This window comes from Watersipora subatra, chromosome 5 (genome assembly GCF_963576615.1).
Source record: "Watersipora subatra chromosome 5, tzWatSuba1.1, whole genome shotgun sequence".
NCBI classification, from domain to species: Eukaryota; Metazoa; Bryozoa; class Gymnolaemata; order Cheilostomatida; family Watersiporidae; genus Watersipora; species Watersipora subatra.
The window spans coordinates 6,981,392-7,001,950 of record NC_088712.1 but is presented as its reverse complement, the minus strand read 5'-3'; the positions used below and the strand labels follow the sequence as shown (position 1 = coordinate 7,001,950).

Here is a 20,559-nt window from a genome sequence, read left to right as displayed (position 1 = left end):
CACACAAGATATTTGTTTCAAATTTTAGATACAACGCTTATACACTATGTATTTCCTACCCTGCAAATTTATAAACATAAAGTTGAATATTTCATATAAAAAGTGCGAGTAAAAGTGTATATTGATGCACATGTATTCCAAAAGATATTGCAAAATTATCAATGTTGCCATATGCTATGGGCTAACATGTCAGATAGCTAGGTGTACAAACTGATTTCAAATGCATACACACTGGTACATCGTACGCTGATTGCAGTCTGCCATGAATATAAATGTTGGGTCTTGGGTGTTATGCAAACAGCATCAGCAAACTCGTAGAAAACAAGCGACAAATGGTACACTTTTCTAGACATACTGTGAAAGGCTACACATGACTAAAGACGACCAGTCGGCTGAGCCTTGATCTGAGATTCCCTTGTTAGCTGCTACCTTTGTAGCCTCCTGATGAATTATAATCCTGAAATATCTGGAGGTGATATTTTAACTAACGTTGCGCTGTGCAGTGGAACGAGCATGGAAATCCCTGATGCAAATTGCTTTGTAAAACCGATGAAAGAGTTTTAGTGACCACCAGCTTGTGTATGTCTGCAGTGATTCCTTGTAAGTCGACACCCTGCCGTATGCTCAGTTCTGAGCCTAGACATATCTTTGTGATGACAGGATGAGGTAGAAACATACCACCTCTATTTTTTACACTGATTAGTATCGCATCATCCCCTGATGCGTAAACCTGGACAGGAGGCTATAAAGCTGGTGCAGTCATTGCAGTTGAGTTTTAAGCTCTGTACCTCATAACCTGCTAAATAAATATCATATGCTAATATTATTATAAAAAGCATATGTATCAACCATAAAATAAATTTAACTACATATCGCTGATCTGCTGCAGTATTATTTCAAGCCACTCTGCTTTCTGTATATCTGCTTTATACACTAACAATAAGTGAAAGTAGCTAATACCAAAATACATTTATATACCCAAATTATGCACCACAATATGAGCAGCCATGCAGTTTAGCATATGCAGCAAGGCTGCAATGTGTGCCAGATATTTTGTTTTGTAGAAAACCTGGATATATTGGTCATATTTACCTACCTATGCACTCCACTATGTTCGAGCCAGACCTTGACAGTTCGATTTTCAGCTGTTCGTTTGATTCCAAATCATCATGGAAGTCATCGTCACCTTCTACATGACTCTTTCTTGGTTTAGATGAGAGAAGTAGGGGCAGGAGCCATCTGTGTCATTAAAATCAAGTTTTAATTGCATAACACAATTGCAAATAATGCTATTTTTAATAAATTTCGGTAGGTCTCAGGATCTTTTCATGATAGACATCGTATTACTGTGCCAAAATTTATCCAAAGTTTCCAAACCAGCCATTGTACCTACCACTTAGATTTAATAGCAATTAATTTTAAAAATATTATTAAATTCACATAAAAGCTTTGCATCCATAAAGCTGGTTGCCATATGACATTAAATAATACTCAGCATTTAGGTGGCTGAATGGCATGTAGTAGAGTCGCAAGTGGTGATAAGTGAGCATGCTAGTCACAGTAAATGTACTAAACATGGGCTAGTTAAGTTGAATCAAAAAGCACTAGAAACAGTATTGCTGTTTTTCTAGCAAAAAAGCCATTTTAAAGCTGATCCAAAAAATAGGTGCGAGCTTAGCAACAAGGGTAGTTACCATTTTTAGAACACATTCTCCTATTCTGTAATATATTTGATTGTTAATGTGTTTGCTTGCAGATTTCAATGCCATCTACCAAGTCCAGCATACTAATGGAAGTATTATACTAGTATTATAAGTATGAAATGTTAGTTGCATAATAAATCAATAACGACAGTTATATTATTTCATATGTTCAATTCATTATGTTTTGATTTAATTATAATAAAAAATTGAATCAATTGAATAAAAAAAATTCACAATAACAATACAAACATAGCAAACGAATAGCAATAGAACAACAAAAATGAATTGCACGCTGCTAGTAAAGAAAAGTTTATCTAGTAAAAAGTAATCTCAGTTTTATTTTACTCACGAGTATTATTATTCGCGACAGTTATTATGAACAACTCGGACCTACCACTGCAAAACGGTGCCATCTGAAAGCAAATATTCTTTCCGAAGCTAGTAGGATGAACTATAAATTGGTCAAGACCTGCGATAATATGTTGTAAAGCTTGAAACTGTTCTGGTCTCAGTGCGACTATGCCTAGCTTTGATAGTAATTTTTGAATGGCTCCATTTTTATCAGTATAGGAAATAAAACTGCTAACGTTAAAACGCAAGAGAATAGTAGCCTATGGTTCCTATCGTTTTATTATCAAACGAGGTATTTCGTAACCACCCAGCCTATCAAAAAAATAGCGCTTTTTACTAGATCAAGTCACGTTACCGTGACAATAGGCTTTTAAACGCGCCACATCTAATACATCGTGAGATACGAATCTAACGACACGCTTCCATTAGTATCAGTCTGAGCGTCATATGTAACATATGTCGCTCGTTTTGCAGAAGTTATCTTACCTTTTTTTCGCTATGTGTCCCAGGCTCTCTCTCCATATCCACCACGAGAGCCATGCCCAGGCTAGCTAGCAAGAGTCCAGAAAGCTGTTTCCTAATCACATCAGAAATGGTTAAATAAAAGGGGATGAGTGGTTATGTAAGATGTGTATAATACTCTTAAGACAGGATGCATAAATACTAATATAGAAGTTGAATAACATGATGAGTTCCTTTGTTTCACAATGACATGTATTCATGGGGTGTGTAACTAGAGATTACAAATGCTGGTCGCTTCACAAAATGGCACCACAATGCACGATTATATTAGCTCAAAATTCAAAGGCAGACACTACCACTGAAGCTGCAATAAATTAGAACTGGAAACAATTGCCAAAAATGAACGAAAGTCAGATATATGCTTCTACTGAAAATACCCTCTAGAGAAGAAAAAAAAACATCAGTTTCTATTAAGCCCCTACAACAAACTAATAAGCATTAAACCTGACACCACTGCCCTACTAGAGCAGATACATGATGTGACCAACCAACAATATTCGTTATAATAGCTTTTGCATAACATAAGTTTCCTCCTAAAAGCAGAAAGCTAAATCTAACAGACTAAAGCTGCGGTCACAGCAGCCGATTTTGGGTCAATTCTCTGACCAATTTTTCTACTGACCGAGAATCGTATCGTGTGAACAGCGCAAACAAACCTGATACCGATATAGTCCAAAGAGAAAATTTTTTTTCAAAGCCGATATTCTATTTGAGTAGCCAATGACATCTTTTTTACCTAAGTCATAGTGTCATTAAAGCCTGGTTTCCATATGACAGCACAATGATCGTGCGCAGCCCAGTGATCGTGCATAATGCATTTCATGGGCCGCAATGCGGTGTTTCCATATCGCGCGTAGGCACCACGCTTGCATTGTACAGAGTGGATAATTTCCTTACTTTTTCGTAGGAGAGACGGATTTCTTCGGAAAACAGCCCTCCGTTTGAATTATGGGATGGGTTGACAAGGTCTAGCGGTGTATTGTGGGATACATAATCGTGCGCACCCATCGCAAGGACCCATTCTGTTGGATCCTTGCGATTAGCGTACGCACGTCGCGCTATCGTCGTGTGCTGAAGTTTCCATATCACAGCTGGCCTACGCACGCAGGTCGTCGCGGCCTTGTGCTGTCATATGGAAACCAGGCTTTAATATGAACACCATATTTGTCTTCACACCTGTGTATGCTATTGTCATAGCTTCACTCATGAGTAACAGCAACCCGGAAAACTGCTGTTATTATAATAGTTGAAGCACATTATGTTAGCAAAAGATCGTCCTCCTTATGGTTATCCATTATTAGCGATGAGCACTGCAAAATAATCAGGCAGCTTGCTAAAAAAGTTCACTAAAAACATTGTAGGAAACAGTCAGCAAAATTCAAGGAGTGACTCACTAAAATATATCAGCTAAAGTTATCTCACCCTGCAAATAAAAAACGGACAAAATCACCCACTCTCAGATCAAACTTGGCCTCTGCACAATGGCTGATCTGAACGCAGCTTAATACTAAAGCCTGGTTCACATATCGATTGCGAAACTCTGGCGGTAACTTGCGCAGCAAAACGCTTGCGGCACTAGGCTCGGTGGCATATGTTCACATATAAGCTACATCGCTAAACATAATCGAGGAATCACATAAAATGTTCGCTCGCCATGCCGTTTCTATAATGGTGACCTTCACCTGTACGAGCATTACATGAAAGTTTTGCCTGCGGCCTTTTGCGACATTTGAACAGCCCTAAACTATTGCGAGGCCGTCTGCAACTATCGGCGGTCCTTGGCTGTACCCGGCGCATAGGTTCCCATTTCACCGCTAATAGCATGCGGTGCTGTCGCCAGTACTTTGCGACGTGTATGGGAACAGGCGAGTGACCAGAGCACACATACACACACACAAACAAACTGCTTATGAATCATTCAATAAACTAGTGGACAACCAAAGCGACACAAATGATTGTCCATACTGGTTAGGTTATTAAACTATTGAGGCACTCTGCTTGCGCAAACTCTAGTGCGTTCTATACAAGAGGTCAGAGCCTTTTCTGCTCCTTCCAACCTCGGACAAACAGCACAAATAAGCCTAATTGCCAAAGAAATAAGTATAACATCATAATTCATGTAGTAATTGGACAAGCACTGATCATTTTTAGTACCAAAGATGGCTGTGATTCTTTGTAAAGTGCTTAACCTCATCCTATTCTGATATTCGATATTCTAGAGCACTTGCACTATTTAATTGAAAAAATAAAATAAAAATCATGACTAGGCTGAAAAATTAATAACAGTGACTATATACATGTAGAAACGTGTGTACAAAGGTTACTGCTGCAGCAGAAGCTACTTTGAAAAACTATTGAAAAAGTTTTATGGACGATACCAGTACAAATGTATAGCAATGAAGCGCACCACGGTACTTTGTAGATTTAGCGATTGCTTTATAAGAAACCGAAAATAGGAGTGTAGCAGGACATCTGAAATTGAAACGTCACATTAATAGATAGGTAATGGATTTTAAAATGACTTTATAAAAATGAAACAAATGGTAATATTAGTTAATAGTAAAAATTGCATATACATTTAGTTAGTAACCTACAATCGCAATACGGATACTGAAAAAAAGATGGCCGAAAATCACAATCTTGTGGTTAGTTATGCGTGTTTGCAAACTTGCGATTACATTAAGTTTAAATCCTCTGCGAAGCGAATTTTTTATTACAAAAACTATCCGTATACAACTGGACCGACCGACAAACGCTCACATTTATATATAGATTGAATGTCATCCGCTGCTAACAGTATTGCATTGTAACATATTGCCACAATTTATTTTACCATTGCTTTAACTTATTGAATAATTATATTAATTACACTAACTATCATGGTTGTTTTACTTTAATTTTGGTCAGCTGCCAATGACATCTTCGATAACAGAACGACTTTGGAGAGACCTCTGCAAAAAGCTATGTAATATTGTATAGCCCTTCGGACCTCTATAGAACCTCTCAGCTATGTATGCATGTATGGACCACGTGATGTAATGGAAGGTGCACCAGTAATAGATTCGCTTACTTGAAACACAGCCTTTTAGTAATGTTGCAAAGGTGACACGCTAAAGCCGTGGTCACGCGATGACCGAACTGACTTAGGTTTGGAGGTTAGTTTACTTTGGGTCGGCTAAGCCACATGTCACATGGCATCCGAAGTCAGTTCGCCTCCTAGGTACCATACGCATGGAGACAGGACACCGTTTCATTGGTAGTTTTTATGTATTTAAACTAAATATTTCTATTGTAAACAAAAAACTTTGAGGAACAATTATTAATTATTATTACACAGCAGACTTATCAGAATAAATCACTCGATAGAAAAATTTTGCCAAACCTTCCATCAACAAAATTATACTTTTTGTTAATATATGAATGTTTTTCTATGCTGAGTACATAACAAACAAAAACAGTCTTCACCATAGTACTGTGGTTTTACATAAATAAAACAGGCAACGATTATTCATCAGGATGAGTATGACACATTACTTATATTCTACAGGAAATAAAACCACAACCATTCTTTAACATTTATGCAACACTCAAGCACAACATCTTACATTCATGCAACACAATCACAAGTCCGGGAGAGCCTTGTCATAAATTGTTTGATGTTGTTTATTTAACCAAATAAAAAGATCGTCCCATTTCTATTTACCTTTGCTCACACGCACATAAATAGAAATGTGACGAGTGCTCGGTAGAATTTTAACCAGCCAATAAACGCACGGGTTCGACCACAAAATTTCGAGCAGGATCAAAATGGTTTGTTTCAGCCAGAAATGTCTTCGGCTGAACAGTTTACAACTGACAGCGACGTTGTTTTGTGTCGTTTAGTTCGTTTCGGCTCTCACGTGACCACTGACCACCCTTAAAGAGTATTGATGAGTAAGAAATTTGTAAGCTGCGAGTCTAAGATACACTGGTAACTGCTCAGTTGAGCGATAATCCCATTGAAATACAATTCTTGGATAATACTGTGATAGTGTGGCATCATGCGGATCGATCACCCATAGACTCCCCTTCAATCTATTGCATGTGCGTTTCAATTAATAAGACAAAACTGTCACCATAGAGCTATAAGCTGGGCTGACTAATACTTTTTAACGAATGCCATAGCTGTTTAGTAGTTAAAAGTTACCGGAGAAGTGGAATTGTCTGCTCCAAGGAGAGATAGCTTTATTGTTGCAACAGTATGTGTAGATGTGAACAGAGCCGTATAGCACACATGTGAGCTCTACGACTCTGAGAGTGAATTTTAAAAAGCTGAAGTTTTTGTTGTTGATGAAAAGCAGCTTAGCCTCCAAAGCTTTAGTTTTAGTCTTAAAGATTGACTTGCGACAAAATTCACATTACAGTTATTTGGTATCAAAAGATTCACCATGTCTTACATTGTTGTGTTGTAGGTGCCAAATATGTGGAAATGTGATTACAAGCTCTTGAAAGCTCAAAAACGAAAAGCCGCCGTAAATTGGAATCTGTTTATTTCTCTGACGTAGTTCTGACAGTTTGGTTATTGTCTTGTTACGTGATGTTCTCATGTGAATTGAAAGGCCAATAAAAAGCTCCATATAAAACTTATCGTAGCACTAGTTTATGACAAACACTTCGGGTTTTACCGAAGACCCCATATCAAATATAGATGCGCGCTACTTTCAATTTTGTTTTGGCTTGATCTAATCGTCAAGTCGTAATCTGATCATGTGACCCAATACTTCGCAAATAATTATTGCAGCAATTTTCGAATATCACATGTGACCAACAGGCTCGTCATGATTATCAGACAATGATATGTACGCCTTCGAACTAAGGATAGAAAGTTTAACGACTTTTTACGGTAAGTTATAATATATCAGAGCTAAAAGTGACTGCATTACAATGACGATAAAATAGACGCGTAAGAACAATAGACCTGGTTTTATTGAATGTGTGAAATATATTTGTGAAAATATTTCGACGAATGAGGTAATTGCATGAAAGTGTAAACAGAAACCATCCTGTAACAACTACGTCCCATTTGAGCCGCTTTGGAAAGAGAATTCAAACTACGGCGATCTCATGTGGCTGCGATTAACTGTTGGTTTTTATAGCTTTTAAAAGCTTTTAATCACATTCCCATATAATTTGCACCTACAACACAACAGAATAAGACATGGTGAATCTTTTGATATCAAATAACTGTAATGTGAATTTTGTTGCAAGTCAACCTTTAACAATAGGTCATATATAACAATCTTATTTTTTGTTCATGAAATGACGAGAACACCTATTGTAGGTTTTCGTAAACAGTGTTAAATAATACAGTGTGATATTCACTGTTCTTTTGAAACCTTTGGCTCAGTTTTTGTTGTTGCTTGTCACAGTAGATATTACAAATAATTAACAAAACAATGAAGTGTTCAGTTATTGTTATTAGCTTGCTTATATGACATTGTCAATTTACTAAACAAATCTTCCTTTTGCAATTACAAAATAGTTTGCGCCCATCTGGGGCATTGGTCAGTAATGACACAAGAAACAACCATCGTAACCGAGCCTGTCAACTTGCAGAAAATTCTCACATAGATGATTTATACAGCTTACAGGCAATTACGCGGCTATATCAAACAGTCAGTTCACATACCCGTTGAAATGATTGTTGTATTGTCAGATTTGCTCTTTACAAAAAAAGAAAAAGGGGGATGCACCTTCAAAAAAATTTCCAAACCTTTATGCAATCTTGTTGTTGAATTTAACTCGAAGAGAGATTATCTCATTTATATCAAATTGTAAAAATCACAATTAGATAAATCACAGAAATTAAAAATTACAGTTACTACATGGTCATGTCATAATAATTAGTCTACATGTATTTGCTAGAATAGACCATGGATCCGCATAAAGTTACTTCCACTTGGCAATGCTTAAATAATTTTGGCAAAGATAAATTTTCTTAGAATTGTGTAACATATTAGCAGACAAATCACTGAAAATTATGTTTTTTGCAAGGAATGTTAGAAGTGAAAAGGTTGCTTTGCTTGTTGTCTGATGGATTATTTTTGGACTCAACAAAGTTTCATGCTGTAAATAAAAAATGATTATTGTGTCTTGACTGACAACTTGCAACTTCGTTTTTCTTTTCAGTCAGTACAATAAATAGTTTTGTAACATAAACATGATGTACTGCTCACAAAAAATCACCTCAAAATCTCTTTCTCATAAAAGAGTCTTCAACTTATTCACTACGTAATTCATTTTAGGTTGAACATAATTAATTTGTATCAACAAAAGCCATTCAAACAGCTGCTCACAAAATGGGTCACGCCAAACAAGGCAAGTCTTCGTCAGATGCGATGAAATTCGTATGCTCTCTACGAGCGCGTTTCAGAGCTTTTGTGCTTATAGATGTTGGGAATCATCCGCAGTTAAAGTTTCACATGAAATGAATTCAAATGCTATATATATAATACTTATAAGAATCCTTTACTGTCAGTTTCACATGAGCACACACTACAATAGTCTCCATACTAAGCATTTGAACCAAGAAAATTTGAATCCATTCACTTGTAGCTACAACAAGAGAACCAAACCACATAATATAAAAAAGCTCCAGTGAGGGGCTTACGTCTGATTTAAATTGTCTGTAAGCCCCACAGAGGGGCTTATAGTAGTGCATGAGTTAAATCGGTCACCACAAGGCAAATATGGTATTCATTATTCGATATCAAGTTGATTTCAACCCTTCGGGCACCATTTTCGCAGGTCTGCGAGTGTGCAGTGGCTTTGTGTAAGACAGTTTTGTAACTGATCAACAATTTGAGGTTTCTTACCAAATAGCGTCAAATCACGTCCATTAGTAGTGAATAAATCACTCGGCGATATTTATTCAGAACTCTTTTAGCAGTTTTAACACAACATCATGAGTATAGGCAGCGGTAATCACATCGGTAGTTTCAGAAAAAATCACCAACTTGTCGGAATCTCCAACAGGTATTCGGCGTTAAGTATGACTCGCTTGCTCTTCCATAACCGTGGTTTTACGACGTTTTGTCAGTTTACGTCTATTAAATCTTTACAAAGAGATTAAACGCTTTTTTGTATTACTGTATATTGAACCAAAATATCAACCGAGATTGTTTGTGGGCATATACATAGAATTTAGTTATAACTTTTCGGAATTTATGAAGTTCGATGCGTGGGAAAGCTAAAAATCCGCATCGTACTCCTTCGAAAGATTTCGAAGGTATGCATTTACATCGTATTATGCCTGAAAATATCGGACAAAGCAAAACTAGGAGAAGGAAATATCCGCCATACTGATTTATTTTTCCGGTTGTTGTAGTTTAATTAATGATTTAACGATGCTTAACTCATCTGCAATACTTGCAATAAAATTTACAATATAGTAATAAATGATATTGACGCTCTTTGCGATCGTTATTGCAGGTGAGTAAAGTTTTTTGCATTGGTACAAATTCAAGTTTTTCTCCGTAAATAAAACCGAGTGTTAAAGACTGTGTTTATAAATAATTGCACTCCATGGTGGTAAACCGCAGTGGATTATCGTTCTTGGATGCGTTTGACGTTGGAAAACAGCTTGAAAAGCATTTGCGAGTCATAGAATGGATATAATTTGTCTTTAAAATGTCACGCTTCTGTAAACAGGAATTCATTAAAAAGAGTAGGCCTATGGCACTAAAAGGGTTACATATTGCTTTCGTTCTTTAACTGTACCTCTGTGCTTTAAGAGAAGTACAACTTTTAATATTATTTTTTTCACGTATCACAGCGATGTTATCGAATGTCTTAATAACTGATAAAAACACTTTTGCTGGTTGAGCGAGCTTTTGCTAATAGAATTGAAATGGCTTTGAAGCCATATATGCGTAGAAAAATGTGTAAAGCATGTTACTGAGTAGTAGCATTATCTTTTGATTTCATTACCTACTTCAGAGGCATTGTTGATAATAAATCTCATTGCGAGTGACTGTGTGTTGTGTACAAACGGAGTAATGGTGAATCATTAATAGTTTTTGACTGCCATAAAATAGAGAAGACAACTCTGATGTGACAAACTCTGATACAAGTTTGAACGCGATTTCCTAAACTTAATTTGAAGAAATCTTTCTTTGCCATTATTTTTGTCTCCAAAATTTCATAAAGATGAAGATCTATACGCATATATCAAATGAGTAAAGACATGTTTGTTAGTCACTGAGCTACTAAACTTGTTATTCAGTTGGAAAATGTTGAGCAATATTAGTAGTTACCAACCATCAGTTTTTAGTGGCCAGATTTAGGGTTTGCAACTACAAGGTTATCGGTTCAATCTCAGTCCAAGTCCATAACCATTAGATTCTTACCATATAGATAGTTTATCGATTTGTTGTTTGCAAGATCTCTAATGTAGTTTGTTTGCGATTTTTTAGAATGAATCTCACAAGATCTGGCCATTATCCTTGCAACTAATCGTCTAATCGCTATCTAGTCAATCACCACTACTATGGTCAATTTGCCAACCATACACCGGTTCGGCTCAACAGTAAATTCTCCATAACCAATTGAATCGGTATCAATAACTGTGGGACAGGTGAGATCTAGACATATTTCTTGCATTTTTCCATCACTATTGCAAATTTTCCATGTCTGTGTTTTTATTATACATGTTGTAGGCTTACTAATATGTTATTAATATGCTTTAGTTCAGCTACATGGAAAGTTTGTTTATTTGTGCCCTAAGCCCTTAACGTCGTGACAACCATATCAAATTCGATAAACATACCATATAATATTCAGTACATAAGACCAGTCCTTCTACTGCAATGTTGCCTTGCGCACTGACCAGTGTGTATTTATGCTACACCTACAAGCTTCCAGCTCGCTGCGCTGGAAGATGTTACCATAGAGCATTTGTGTTTGAATCCCAACAGTGACTTCGTTTCTTTCATGAATTTAAATAGTATTGCTGCGGTGTCTGCACAAAAATACGACGGTAATGTAATTCATGGCACGATTTCTAGTAAAATTCAACTTCAAAAAACCGTTGCAAATCAAAATTACATGATATCAGATATAGGAATTTATTTATAAAATAGTGAAATACCAGTAATCCTACTCAATGTGAGCTGATTGGAACACCAGGTCCCCATTATTCACCATTCGAAATGTCATCACTAGGATTCTCTTCTGGAATTACGCGATATGTTTTGAATTTGATGTTGGTTTTTGTAGTATCTGCCTACAAGGCCACACTTCAGTAATCCATTTGACACATCCACTATTGGGCATTCACACCTTTTTCTTGTACATGAATCACGATTTCTGACAGAAATCTGTCTTGCGGCATTGCTACTCTGTTGAATACCTATTATCCGAGGTAGCGGTTTTGTTCTTGTATTGAGGTGAACCAGTACGTTGGTTAAGTGCTTGTTTTTTGTTCTCTGTGATCTTCACTATAACATGCTACTCTCAGGCTTTTGTTAATTGTAGTATTCCCGACGGCGCCAAAAAAGGCGTCCTTACTGATGGTGTTTTGAATGCCATTTCTTCAGCTACGCATTGCCCCGTCTCTGATCTCGATTGAACTATTAGCGAATAAAAGATTTGGGCCATGGAAGAGGTCACGGTATGTACATGTCAAAACCAGGATTTTCAAACCAAACTTCAGATCTCGACTTGTACTCTTGAATTTACGATAGATCTATAGTTACTCTCCCTTTAACTGTGATTTTTGTTATTGAAAGTTGGAAAAATTAGTTTCAAATTTAGAAATGCTGTAGTACAAAACGTAGATTTTTTTGGCAGATTGGAAGCACATTTCAACACTAACTACCTAGCACATCAGAATTTTAAAGAATAGAGAAAGCATAATATTATTATGCTTTATTATTCATCTTGAGGTGTTGACTGATGTTCTAAAAAAAGAATCAAGGAGATTGACCAACCAGAAGCTGAGATATAGCCAGCCAAACACAGGTCTACCAAAAAACAAAAGTGTTTTGGTAATCATCAATATATGACGTATGAAATCGACTTGTGTGTCATTGGTCAATTAAGCCAACTAATGCGCTCTCCTATAACAATCACGGCGTTTTAATTGGTTTAATCCCTGGAAGTATAGAACAATCAAATTGGGCCTAACAATCATCGCTCCTAGAATTCCGAACCAGTCCCTCTGACGTGTAGATTAGTTTTAGCATAAAATAATTACACGCATCTATTATTTCGCTATCTTGCTAGTTCAGCTCAGTTTTGTTGTTCTCCTACTTAGCTTCCCTATTCAGACTCATCTTTAGCGTTGTTCAGATTTTTTAACTACAGCTAATAAATAGAATCAATTAAATCAATCATCAATATCGGTTATCATTTGGAATTTTCTACAAATTATATTAGTTACATCATTTATTCTATACGCAGTTATATTATTATTTTGCATAATATGCATTATGAATATTATATAAATCATAAAAAATAATCATAGATAAGATAATGGATCAATAGCAAAATCAAAGCAAAAGTTATCGTTTTCTTTTCTTATAGCAAGAGCAGCACGGTCAAGTTAGTCTTTTTAAGATTATGGCTGTAGTGAACTTCCAGTCTGTTAATAGTGACGATAATCATGAAAATCAACTGAATGCTGCAGTAGATACACAGTAGAAAAATGATGAAGCAACAAAAAGTCCCATTCCTATTTCGTCTTCTAAACAAACTGCAATCGCGGATATCGCATATAGACTATACACGCGCCGTTCGTTGAACAGATGATCTTGGGAGCATATCCGTGGAGATCGAGTTAAAATTTGAAGCACAATAGTCAAAATCTGCTCTTCTGCTTTAAAAAATCATGGCGAGGGGTTGTGGGCAAATGCCTTTACCGCACAATGTTTGGATGATTTTCCTGAGAAACCAGAGCTAGTATGTAAATTATTTACTATCGCGAGAAGCGTTTCACATCTCGTAGCCAAAACAATCATTATAAGTAACGGCGGTAAGGGTGCGCAACTCCGGCACATGACCATTAAGTCGATTTTATACGTCATAGTTTTCGGGATTTTCGAAGGGTTTTCCTCTGATTCTTTATTAGGTAGACCTGTGTTTGGCCGTCTATATCTCAGCTTCTAGGGGGTCAATCTCATTGATTCTTTTTTTAGAACATCAGTCAACACCTCAAAATAACTAATAAAGCATAATAATATTATGCTTTCTCTATTCTTTAAGCAGAGAAAATATGGAAATCTAAGAGTTGTGTGCACGTGTACATAATTAAGAAAGCAACTCTTGAAAGTTTGCATTGTGTTAGATTATGTATAACTTGTGATAAGCATGTTAGGTTGAGAATCGTGCTGCCTTTTACCAAAATGTCAACTTAGAGCTAGTAGTGCGATGTAATTTCTTTTTCTCTTTTTATGACATGATTTTCAGCTATTTGATTGTGATATAAGATAGGTATGATTGAAGAATTTGACAATATGTAAGAGGCAACAATAGCCGATTCACTATGTATTTTTAAAAGAGTGTACGCGCTAATTCAAACAAGCTTATAAAGGAAATTGAAAAGGCAGGCTGCTCGCATACTTTTAGATCAACTAAAACTTACAAAATCTTATCGTTTAATTTTTCATTAAATATCTGCAGGGCGTTTCTTAAAGCTTTGGAACAATCTGCAATAGCATTAGCAGTGCTTCTCATTTACCTGCGTATATAGCTGTTTGCACATATAGCGTCTCATCAGAAAGGTTAACCTCCAAGTAAATAACTCGACTAATGCGGAGTTGTTAGCTTACAGTTTGTTATTATTTTTTAATGGATATGTCCAAGTTCGTGTTTTTTGCTACATGAGATTTACTAATTAATTTACTGCATTGTTATTCCACAACAACTCTTTTTTAAATTTCAAATTATTAAAATGATAATTCAGCTTAAGAACAATGCGACTAGGACATTAGTTGCTTCTGAAGAAACTTACTATTAGCGCAACCCTAAATATGATATGCTTGTGCATTTTTCATAATATGCCAATATGAAGTTGCAGCCTTATAGGAAGCTCAGTTATGAAGCCATTAAATAAAAAGCTGATTAGGATGATTTTGAAAATATGGTGGTTGTGCACTCTTGTATCCACCTGTGCCTATTATGAGGAATCGCGATTCCAAAAACTTGAATGACTGGACAATATTACCTTATTATAGAGTGCCCACAAATAGTGAAAAGAAAAGTATTGCTGGTACTATTTCATGTATTTAGCAAGTGACACTGATGTGGCAGATCAACCTCGATGTTCATAATTACTTTGTTAACAGGTTGTTGCCATATTTAGTTTATACTCATATTTGCTTTGTGTGTATTCTGTACTTTTTAGCAGTTCTCATCTGCTAATATAAATGCTTCTTCACATTTCAGGGCTTAAAGGATTGTACTGTAATCTGAATTGTTGGATGAAAGAACAGCCTTCGCCACCACAATCCAAGGACGGACGAGCTGGAAAAACTTTAGTCTAATGTGGTAAAGCATTTGGTGGACTGTAGCTTTATTCACAAATATGATCATAGCTTTGCTTGTTTGTCTCTGTGTATCATTGATATATAATTTATTCTGGTGTAAAGGTTGTGGTATTTTTCTGCCATGTTTTGATGATGACAATATATATAGAGTTTAGTCATTTTATAGCTATATTTTTATTGTGTTTCATATTATTTTTTGTTATTATATCATGCAACTGTTTGTACCAAAATATACAGCTTCGGAACCATGCCCTAACTATTGAGATGCTCACAAAGATTATTTTAAGAATAATCTAGTAAAAGTCTTTGTATATATCTAAGGTGCAATATTTGTTGAATGTCCGTCAGCCTTGAGAAGAGATGTTGTGTGAAGGTTAAGCATGGCACATTATAGAAAAATTAGGTTGCTTCGGAGACGTAATGTTGGTGGAATGTGGTATAGCTTAAGGAAAGAATATTGTCGACGGTTATGCTCGGTACATTATAGTAACATTGTACGCAATTCATTAGAGGAACATTCTGTGAAACATCAAAATGTTAGAAATTGTCTACACAGTTACACCCCACTAATGTTCTGCACGAAAACGTTCCTGGGATGTTAGCTAATATCTTTGAGGCAACATCATGAAAGGCATGCTTGTGGAATGTTCTGTAACATTCTCCCCATGTCGCAGGAATTTTGCACCAGATCATCTGCTGAATGTTCCATAACGGTGAAATGCCATACTGTTCCGAATATATTAGAAGACAATATTATGTGAATGCTTATACCCAGACATTTCAAAGTAGCAATCCTGTAACATTGCTGGGACATTCGATAACAATGTTTTGTAACAACGTTATAATAACGTTAGCAAACCTTTTCCTCGTTCTAACGTTCTAGCTAGAATGGTACAAAAACGCATGATTCATTTTTTGGAAGTTGTCCCCCTTTCATAACAAAAAATTATTTAAAATGAAACAAATTAAAAATGTTATAGATTTTTCATTACAGATATAAAAACAAACAAAATAATGAAAAAAAATAATGATAAATTTGAATGATTTATGTAAATGAAATGAAAAGTCACTACAAATTTCAATTTTCGCACTTCATTAGACATATGGCAAAAATGACTAGGGTCCATTAGCTCTGACTATCCGCTATACGGGTCAAAGTAAAACGCGACAGTGTGAACTGATCGCAACTGACCAAGTCGCCACATATACATGTTGTGTCAGATGGTTGGTGATAGTCTATCTACCGATTGATTAACGCTACGTGTCGTCTGACAAGCCGACGCGTATGTAAATCATTACGTTAGTAGAGCGAAGCCAACGCCCATTAACTTGTATGCCCTTACAATTAAATTTACCGAGATTACCGCGGCAAGGAAAGCGATGCTCAGTAGCTAGGAATATTGTATAATAAGATGGAAATCCCTACGCATCAATGTCCCACCAATGTTCTATGCGTAACCTTCCTGGGATGTTAGCTAATAGCCTTGAGACAATATTATGTAAGAAATGTTCGTGGAATATTACGCAATGTTCTCCCAATATTGTGGGAATGTTATGCAGGATCATTTGCTAACATTCCAGCAACGTAATTCCCACAACGTTGCTGGGACGATGTGGGAAATACGTCCCAGCAACGTATTTCCCACAACGTTGTAGGGACATTATGGGAAATACGTTTCAGCAAAGTAATTCCCACAACATTGATGGAACGTTTTGAGAGTTACGTTCCAGCAATGTTTTTCCCACAACGTTGCTGGAACGTTGAAAATGTGTCTACAAATAATCTTGTGACAACGTTACGATGTAACGTTTCTGGAACTTTTCGGAACCTCCCTGGAACGTTCTGGGAACGTAAAATTGTTAGTTGGGTTAGCCTTAATTTATTGCAATCAGACTTTTAGTTTAACGTTTTTGACTCTTTCCACATATTCTAAGACACTGGCTAAGAACCAAAGCTTTATCTGATGGTATACCCTAGCTAGTATTTACTTCTCACAGCAAACCCGTTTCACATGAATGAAAGTTACAGCAACTATATATCTAATGTAACACCCAATAGTCAATGTTCGTTATCCATATATATTGTATATATATATATGAGTAACGATTGTTGACTATTGGGTAGTTTAATCTGCATATATATTTATGGTAATTTATTAGACGTTATGAAGTTTAAATAAAAAAGTTGGTTCTAAAATCCTTACAAATAAGCATATGCGGGAATACACTTATATACTTACATAGTATCCTGGGTTATGATTTTGATGGATTTTTGATCGGGGTTTAGCCTTACTTTATTGCAATCAGACTTTTAGCTTTATGTTTTAGACTCTTTCCACATATTCTAAGACACTGGCTAAGAACCAAAGCTTTAACTGATGATACACCCTAGTTAGTATTTACTTCTCACAGCGTACCCGTTTCACATAAATGACAGTTACAGCAACTATATATCTAATGTAACACCCAATAGTCAATGATCGTTATTCATATATATCGTATATATATATATGGGTAACGATTGTTGAATATTGGGTAGTTTAATCTGCATATATATTTATGTTAATTTATCAGATGCTATATATGTAAAGTCTCAATCAAAATGTTTGTTCTAAAATCCTTACAAATAAGCATATGCAGGGCATACATTTATATACTTACATAGTATCATATTTTATGATTTTGATGGATTATTGATCGGGGTTTAGCCTTACTTTATTGCAATTAGACTTTTAGCTTTATGTTTTAGACTCTTTCCACATATTCTAAGACACTCGCTAAGAACCAAAGCTTTAACTGATGGTGCACCCTAGCTAGTATTTATTTCTCACAGCAAACCCGTTTCACATGAATGACAGTTACAACAAATATATATCTAATGTAACACCCAACAGTCAATGATCGTTATTCATATATATTGTATATATATATGGGTAACGATTGTTGAATATTGGGTAGTTTAATCTGCATATATATTTATCTTAATTTATCAGACGCTATATATGTAAAGTTTCAATCAAAATGTTTGTTCTAAAATCCTTACAAATAAGCATATGCGGAAATACACTTATATACTTACATAGTATCCTGGGTTATGATTTTGATGGATTATTGATCGGGGTTTAGCCTTACTTTATTGCAATCAGACTTTTAGCTTTATGTTTTAGACTATTTCCACATATTCTAAGACACTCGCTAAGAACCAAAGCTTTAACTGATGGTGCACCCTAGCTAGAATTTATTTCTCACAGCAAACCCGTTTCACATGAATGACAGTTACAACAAATATATATCTAATGTAACACCCAACAGTCAATGATCGTTATTCATATATGTTGTATATATATATATATGGGTAACGATTGTTGAATATTGGGTAGTTTAATCTGCATATATATTTATGTTAATTTATCAGATGCTATATATGTAAAGTTTCAATCAAAATGTTTGTTCTAGAATCCTTACAAATAAGCATATTCAGGGCATACACCTGTATACTTACATAATATCATATTTTATGATTTTGATGGATAATTGATTGGGGTTTAGCCTTACTTTATTGCAATCAGACTTATAGCTTTATGGTTTTAACTCTTTCCACATATTCTAAGACACTGGCTAAGAACCAAAGCTTTAACTGATGGTACACCCTAGCTAGTATTTACTTCTCACAGCAAACCCGTTTCACATGAATGACAGTTACAGCAACTATATATCTAATGTAACACCTAATAGTCAATGTTCGTTATCCATATATATTGTATATATATATATGGATAACGATTGTTGACTATTGGGTAGTTTAATCTGCATATATATTTATGGTAATTTATTAGACGTTATAAAGTTTAAATAAAAAAGTTGGTTCTAAAATCCTTACAAATAAGCGTATGCAGGGCATACATTTATATACTTACATACTATCATATTTTATGATTTTGATGGATTATTGATTGGGGTTTAGCCTTACTTTTTTGCAATCAGGCTTATAGCTTTATGTTTTTGACTCTTTCCACATATTCTAAGACACTGGCTAAGAACCAAAGCTTTAACTGATGGTGCACCCTAGCTAGTATTTATTTCTCACAGCAAACCCGTTTCACTTGAATGACAGTTACAACAAATATATATCTAATGTAACACCCAACAGTCAATGATCGTTATTCATATATATTGTATATATATATGGGTAACGATTGTTGACTATTGGGTAGTTTAATCTGCATATATATTTATGTTAATTTATCAGACGCTATATATGTAAAGTTTCAATCAAAATGTTTGTTCTAAAATCCTTACAAATAAGCATATGCAGGGCATACATTTATATGCTTACCTAGTATCATATTTTATGATTTTGATGGACTATTGATTGGGGTTTAGCCTTACTTTTTTGCAATCAGGCTTATAGCTTTATGTTTTAGACTCTTTCCACATATTCTAAGACACTGACTTAGAACCAATGCTTTAACTGATGATACACCCTAGCTAGTATTTACTTCTCACAGCAAACCCGTTTCACATGAATGACAGTTACAGCAACTATATATCTAATGTAACACCCAATAGTCAATGATCGTTATTCATATATATTGTATATACATATATATGGGTAACGATTGTTGACTATTGGGTAGTTTAATCTGCATATATATTTATGTTAATTTATCAGACGCTATATATGTAAAGTTTCAATCATTTAATTCAATTATAATTCAATTATTCTGACAAAGCAGCTATCAGAGTTTAGCCCAAATTTACTCCAATGCAGGCCAATGCATGTAGCTCTGTTTTTGGCTCTTTCTCCATGTACTAAGTTTCAGACATCTTGTGTTTGTGCTAACACCATCACCACACACTAATATTATACGCACATGTTCATTGTCGCATGTTCACTTTTCTATCATATGTGTATGCATTGTTCAAGAAGTGGCAGCGGTGATGTCACACATACAGTTTTGTGTCAACATCCAAGAATGTTTTTTTTACAAGTGGGTTCTAAGATTAAGCTTCAGAAATTGTTGATATTGCCAATCTTTAAAAAGGCCTAATATAAGTTACTATTGACCTCCTAGATAACTGCAAATTCAATGAGTCTGGGTCGCATTGACTGCCCAATATCCCTTCTACTCCATTTCCCTAGAAATCTACAGTTTTGCAGAAAAAGTAGCTGAAAACGGGTAAATAGGCTTTTTATTGACAACACATGACTTGAAACATCACAATGTGAAACTGGTTTACATACAAGAGCTTGGAAACGTTAAGCAGACCAAAAACCTGTGTTCATAGCTACTAGTCAATGTAACTGAGCTTTAAAAGGTGTTCTTTGTTTAAGACATGTATGTAGTTTATCTATGTAACACAATAATTTATAAAACCGATGATGGAATGGTATGCGTAGTAATTCTATGGAATTATTGTGAGTCAAGCATGTTTCTTCTTTATCATGTACTGCGTCT

General features: G+C 35.4%; 2 long non-coding RNA genes across 3 annotated transcripts; one reads left to right on the top strand and one right to left on the bottom strand.

The window, feature by feature from the left end:
- Positions 1 to 696: 696 nt before the first annotated feature.
- LOC137396998 (uncharacterized) lies at positions 697 to 9,586 on the bottom strand. The gene is made up of 4 exons (XR_010978690.1): positions 9,431 to 9,586; positions 2,541 to 2,631; positions 1,097 to 1,239; positions 697 to 799 (listed from the first exon to the last, which is right to left on the bottom strand). It is a non-coding gene; the product is annotated as an uncharacterized lncRNA (long non-coding RNA).
- A 321-nt stretch (positions 9,587 to 9,907) lies between these two features.
- On the top strand, positions 9,908 to 15,350 carry LOC137396259 (uncharacterized). 2 transcript variants are annotated; one of them, XR_010978510.1, is made up of 4 exons: positions 9,908 to 10,046; positions 11,030 to 11,190; positions 12,090 to 12,225; positions 15,000 to 15,350. It is a non-coding gene; the product is annotated as an uncharacterized lncRNA (long non-coding RNA). The 2 variants fall into 2 exon arrangements; XR_010978509.1 differs by lacking the exon at positions 9,908 to 10,046 and having other exon boundaries at positions 10,288 to 11,190.
- The last annotated feature ends 5,209 nt before the right edge of the window (positions 15,351 to 20,559 follow it).